The following is a 6,863-nucleotide window of genomic DNA, read 5'->3' as shown; positions in this document are numbered from 1 at the left end:
TCCATGGAATGCCCCAATCTATAGTCTCTGACCCGGACCCATATTTACCAACCAATTTTGGAGAGAGTTGTTTCGGTTGCAGGGAACCTCATTGAAGCTCAGCACTAGTTACCACCCACAGACCGATGGGCAGACTGAAATGGTGAACAAAAGCCTAGAGGTACTTCGCACAAGACAGCCCGAAAGAATGGACCCATTGGCTTCCATGGGTCGAATACTGGTATAACACCAGATGGCACTCGGCTATCAAGATGACACCCTACGAGGCTGTCTATGGGGTTCCACCACCGAGACTCCTCAGCTATGTACCCAGAACTACTTGGGTGGAGGCAGTGGACGAAGTGCTTCGCAATCGTGAGCAAATCCTCCATCTGCTTCAACACAACATCAAACAGGCCTAACAACGCATGAAGAAATATGTGAATCTAAAAAGAACCGAGCAGGAATTAGAAGTGGGTCAGGGGGTTTACATGAGGCTCTAGCCATATCGACAAACCAGCATAGCCCATCGACGGGCCTTGAAGCTCTCTCCTTGGTTTTATGGGCCGTTTCGGGTGCTCCGACAGGTGGGGAAGGTGGCGTACGAGATCGAGCTGCCGCTAGAATTCCGTATTCACCTAGTCTTCCATGTGAGCCAGCTGAAGCCGAAATTGGGATCCGCTGTGGTGACCTTACCAAAACTGCTTCCAGTCGACGCACGAGGGGTTCTCCAACCAAAACCTATGGAGGTTGTTAGTTTTTGTGTTGGCTGCATTCTAATGGACAAAATCACTTCTATATAATGTTGCTTCTTTCACAGGGATGCTGCTTTATTCAGAGTCCACTCTTCAGCTATGTTCTTCAAGAAGATTCTGGGAAGTTTTCAAGGAAGTCTATTTCGGTTCACTGTCAGCCGTCCGAACGATGTGGTATTCCATCCGGACGATCATCAATCAGCAACATCCGTCCGAACAACGAGATCTTTTCGTCCGGACGCCCATCAGTGTCTAGAAGCTTCGAACAGTTCAAGATTGCATCCGTCCGGACGTAATGGCAAATCGTTCGGATACTCTTCAGAGTTCGAGAAGATCCAAGTGTTCCAGCGCATCCGTCCGGACGACATGGCTATACCGTCTGGACGCCATTCAGTGTTTGACAAGCATTAGGGTTTCTGACTCAAGACACAGTTATGGGAAGACAGCTGCTACCGTCCGGACGATGTGTGATCCTGTCTGGACGATGTTCTCTATAAGGCAAGACGTGCATACAAAGTTCAACCGTCCGGATGTCAGCCTTCATGGTTCGGACGATCAAGCTTCATATATAGAAATTGCGTGCACCAGTCCAACCGTCCGGACGTCAGCCTGTAGGGTCCGGACGCTCAAAGCCTTATTATGGTAATTACGTGCAGCTGAAGTGCAACCGTTCGGACGATAGGGAAACACCGTGCGGACTCGGCCTTGTTATGGAAGCTTTCGGTGCTATTTTGGAAAGGCGGTTGCAGTTGACCGTCCGGACGCTTTGTCAAGCCGTCCGGACACCCTCCGGTATTTTGGTCATAACTTTTTACTCAAATATCGGATTGGGACGAAATCGGCGTCGTTGGAAAGATTAGAAAAAATGTTGTAAATTGAATGTCCGGACGGCCCTGTAAAAAATTCTAGAATTACTTTTCGGACAAGAAAAACTTGGCCTGTCCGGACGGCCAAGGATCCCGCCCGGACGCGCGTGCCACAGAATCCGTTTTGGACTCGATTTTGGGTTTCCTAGGCCTATAAATAGGAGGCTTGAGGCATGCTTTCAACACAGAATTCGGTGGTGAATTCTCTACAGCTTAGAGAGGGTATTTAAGGAGATATTGAAGATCTGCTAGCTCTCTAGCTTTGCAAGCGTGTGATTTGATCATCTGTGAAGTCTATCTTAAGGGTTGGCCCTAAGGTAAAGGATTCCATTGAAGATCCCTTCAGGTATGAGACCTGGTTGGGAGGCGTTGGTGTTGGGTTACACGTTAGAGAGCAAGGTACGACCACTACATCGGGTATATGTGAGTGTTACTATCTTGTATATAGCTTTGTCTTCTGAATAGTGGATATCCTGGGTTTGGCTCCCCCGGTGTGGTTTTTCTCTTAACTGAGTTTCCACTTCGTCAACAAAATATTTGTCTCCTTTAATTTCCGCATTTAATATTTTGTTGCACACTGTTCACACACACTTGTTAAAATTAGAAGTCCATTTATTTTTCAATTGGTATCAGAGCGGGTTCACTCTGTTAAGGATTTATTTCCTGGGTGTGATCATCATCTCTTATGACTTCTATTTTTTTATTGCACCCTTTATCATGGATTTCTCTGAAGAAAATCATGATATTGAGCTCTCTAAAGTTTTTGCTAAATTGTATAGAATTGTTTCTCCAAAAGAGCTCAAAAAGGTGAAGCAAGAAAAAAAAGTCTTTGATTGTTCAATTATCTGAATCACATGCTTTGATTGACTCTTTAAGATTTGAGAATACCATGCTATTTGACATCATTGATAAACTTGAGAATAAATTAAAAGAATCTGAAGATCTCTTGAAAAAATTCTCAAGTGATAATTTAAAAGGCATGCTTTGTATTCACTTAGATGTTTCGAACAAGCCTAGTTTGACTGCTGATTTAAGTCCTTTTACTTCACATGCTTCTGATTTTGAAATAGATTCTATTGATATTAAGCCTGTGATAGTAGATACAGCTTGTTCAGAAAATTCTTGCTTAACTAATCATGTGATGCCAAAATCCAAAGATACAAGTACACAAGTTCATGGTAAGTTTGTCCCTACTTGTCATAATTGTGGGAAGATTGGTCATATTAGACCAAATTGTTATTTGTTGAAATCCCACAGGCCTTGGATTAAGCAGGATGCTCTAAGGAAAAGTGAAGTTGAAGATTCTTCCTCAGCAAAATATGTCCCTCCGCATATGAGACATATAAAAGGTAAGGGCAATGTTATTTGTAAAAATGCTAACCATAATTTTGCAGAGAATGTCAAGAAGCATTCAAACAAAAGAAGCTTGCCCACCTGTCATCACTGCAGCATCACCGGTCACATCCGATCTAAATGTCCACAGCTCCAAAAGTTGAAGGTTCAGAGTAAGCTGCCAACAAGAGCTACATCAGACACTCTACCTTCTACGGCACTTCATGCTTCACGGCATCAGTAGCAGTTTGTTCCTGCCTATCAAAGTAGCAAATCAAAGAAGAACAAACCAAGGCGCTATAAGAGAAAGCCGTAGAAGCCCAATAGCAACCATGGCTATGAAGAGTTGCTGAGCCTGATGCAAGATATGCTAAGGAGCATGGCCAATATGGACATGACCCGCAAACCATCTCTACGGGTTAAGCATGTATGGGTCAAGAAGGATGAGACCATTCACCCCTTGAGGGGGAGTGGACTCACCTAGTAAAGGTGAAGTCTCCCATGCCTAGGATTGTGGTTCCTAAATCCTAGTGCATGTCAGGTATGTTTGCATTGCACTGTCCATCTTGTTATATCTTATTCATGCCTTGCATTTTGTTTGAGGAACCGTTTATTTTATCCCCTATATTTTCTCTTGTTATCTTGAGAAACATCTGCAGATATTCTTTTGGGGATGACAGTTAAAGCACGTCGGGCGGCTGCTTTTTCTGTCTTGGTATTTCTAAACCTCTCTCCATGAGGACATGTTTGGTTTTACCTTACATGCTTGGATTAGATGTCATTTTCTTTTCCATAAGCATGTTTTTGCTGTTTTTCTGTTTATTGGTTTTCAACAACAACAACAACAAAAAAATAATAAAAAAATAATAAAATAATAAAATAAAAAAAAAAAAAAAAAAAAAAATTGGGGAGAATATGCAGAATTTTTTTACTTTTTTTTTATTTATTTATTTATTTTTTTCTGTTGATAGCTTTTCAGATATTGTGTGTGTTTTTACCTGATATCTCAGTTCATTTTGCATTAATTAAATATACTTATATATGATTGAGAGTTTATGTCTGATATTTGCTAAGTTTTTCTGCTGCATCTTAATGATAGATAGTTACTTTCCTCATGCGATGAAAATGTGCACTATTTAAGACTCCCTTAAGGTACATCTTTTCATTCTCTGACTTTTTGCTTCTAGAAATTCTAGATAAGAGAAGAGGTTTTTGATAAGATGACCAAATTTACCACATGCTAGTTGAATCTAGAACCTAAAAACTCTGGCATTCAATTTAGATTGCAGCACCATAAGAATCAAGCAGTAAATCATTTGCTAATATGTGCTTTAAATTGTATATTCACTGCTTATGTGCTGAATTTGCTATATGCCTTACCCTCTACGTGCAAGTAAAATTTTTACTTTGTCCTTCATGGTACAAGTAAAACAATTGGATGCTGCATCTTTGGGGGAGTGTATCAAATGAGGGTGACTAGGCCCTAGTACTGAATAAGGTTTGACTTTTGACTAATCTTTCACTGATTTTCTCTCTTGTCTAGAAAATCTGGTTGCTTTTTGTCATATCAGTGAAAGTCATACCTTATGGGAAAAGTCTTCATATACACACGCATTGCATGAGTAGAGTAATCTATTTAAAATTTCTATCTGTAGGGAAATTTGTGCTTATTGAATACTTAACTCTCATTTATATCTTTGCATATTTTTGCAATGCTATTTGACTGTTTTATCAGTTGATTATACATGCGTGTTCTGAAGCTGATTTTAGAAAAAATAATTTTTCTGCAAATTTTCCTCCAGTTTCAAATTTTTAGTGTGAAGCATCTAGACGAGCACAGTCTTAAGACTTGCGTCTTTTTTTTCTGCCATACACACATCTTTGCATTGATTTGTCATGGCTTGTTGTGTGTTTTTCTAGTGGATTTCTCCCGAGATTTTGGCTTTCTTTGCACATCTCTTTTCATCCCATGATCTTTATTGTGTCTTCCGTTATTCTTTTAAGTTTTTGTGCTTTTAGAATATTGGAATATTTGTTGGGATATTTTCTTGAGATAGTGTGCATGAAAATCCCATTATGTCTGTGTGTTGGGTTGATATTGATATATCTAGTCATTTATATTGCGATCTTTATTTTTGTAATTCTTTGGCATCCATTTGACAGCCGTCTTAAATACCACATTATTTTTGGAACTAACAGGATCTAATGGTATTTTTGGAGATAGTTCTGATTGGTTTTGATTTAAGAATACGACATCCAGCGGCTCCCAGCATAGTGATTGACAGATGCATCCTTTGGAAAATTGACTATTGTTGAAGTCGGATGTTCAATTTCCAAAGGTCTTGGGATTTGATACTTGGAGGATTTTTGTTCCTCTCTTTGGGCCACTTGCAGACTTTTCTTTATTCTCCTATTGTTTTGGATTTTAGAAAGTTTTTGTCCGTGGATATTATTACTCTATTTACCCTTGTACTTCTGAGACATTGAGGGGGAGTAATTGTTGTGTGGTTTTTCTCATTACTCTGTTTTACCCTTTGTCCCTTTGTGACAAAAAGGGTATGTATTTTTTGATTTGGACCGGCATTGTATTTTTAACCAGTCAAGTGATTTTTGTCCCAGAATGGCCAAAGGGGAAGTTTGTTAGTTTTTGTGTTGGCTGCATTCTGTTGGACAAAATCACTTCTATATAATGTTGCTGTTTTCACAGGGATGCTGCTTTATTCAGAGTCCACTCTTCAGCTATGTTCTTCAAGAAGATTCTGTGAAGTTTTCAAGGAAGTCTATTTCGGTTTCCTGTCAGCCGGCCGGACGATGTGGTATTCCGTCCGGACGATCATCAGTCAGCAACATCCGTCCGGACGCCCATCAATGTCTAGAAGCTTCGAACAGTTCAAGATTGCATCCGTCCGGACGTAATGGCAAATTGTCCGAACGCTCTTCAGAGTTCGAGAAGATCCCAGTGTTCCAGCGCATCCATCCGGACGACGTGGCTATACCGTCCGAACGCCATTCAGTGTTTGACAAGCATTAGGGTTTCTGACTCAAGACACAGTTATGGGAAGACGGCTGCTACCGTCTGGACGATATGTGATCCCGTACTGACGATGTTCTCTATAAGGCAAGACGTGCATACAAAGTTCAACCGTCCGGATGTCAGCCTTCATGGTTCGGACGATCAAGCTTCATATATAGAAATTGCGTGCACCAGTCCAACCGTCCGGACGTCAGCCTGCAGGGTCCGGACGCTCAAAGCCTTATTATGGTAATTACGTGCAGCTGAAGTGCAACCGTTCGGACGATAGGGCAACACCGTCCGGACCCGGCCTTGTTATGGAAGCTTTCGGTGCTATTTTGGAAAGGCGGTTGCAGTTGACCGTCCGGACGCTTGGTCAAGCTGTCCGGACACCCTCCGGTATTTTGGTCATAACTTTTTACTCAAATATCGGATTGGGACGAAATCGGCGTCGTTGGAAAGATTAGAAAAAATGTTGTAAATTGAATGTCCGGACGGCCCTGCAGAAAATTCTAGAATTACTTTTCGGACAAGAAAAACTTGGCCCGTTCGGACGGCCAAGGATCCCGTCTGGACGTGCGTGCCACAGAATCCGTTTTGGATTCAATTTTGGGTTTCCTAAGCCTATAAATAAGAGGCTTGAGGCATGCTTTCAACACAGAATTCGGTGGTGAATTCTCTACAGCTTAGAGAGGGTGTTTAGGGAGATATTGAAGATCTGCTAGCTCTCTAGCTTTGCCAGTGTGTGATTTGATCTGCTGTGAAGTCTATCTTAGGGGTTGGTCCTAAGGTAAAAGATTCCATTGAAGACCCCTTTCAGGTAGGAGACCTGGTTAGGAGGCGTTCGTGTTGGGTTACACGTTAGAGAGCAAGGTACGACCACTACATCGGGTATATGTGAGTGTTACTATCTTGTAT

This window comes from Alnus glutinosa, chromosome 11, assembly GCF_958979055.1.
Source record: "Alnus glutinosa chromosome 11, dhAlnGlut1.1, whole genome shotgun sequence".
Lineage (NCBI taxonomy): Eukaryota > Viridiplantae > Streptophyta > Magnoliopsida > Fagales > Betulaceae > Alnus > Alnus glutinosa.
The sequence above is the reverse complement of the archived record's forward strand: the minus strand, read 5'-3'. Positions refer to the sequence as shown.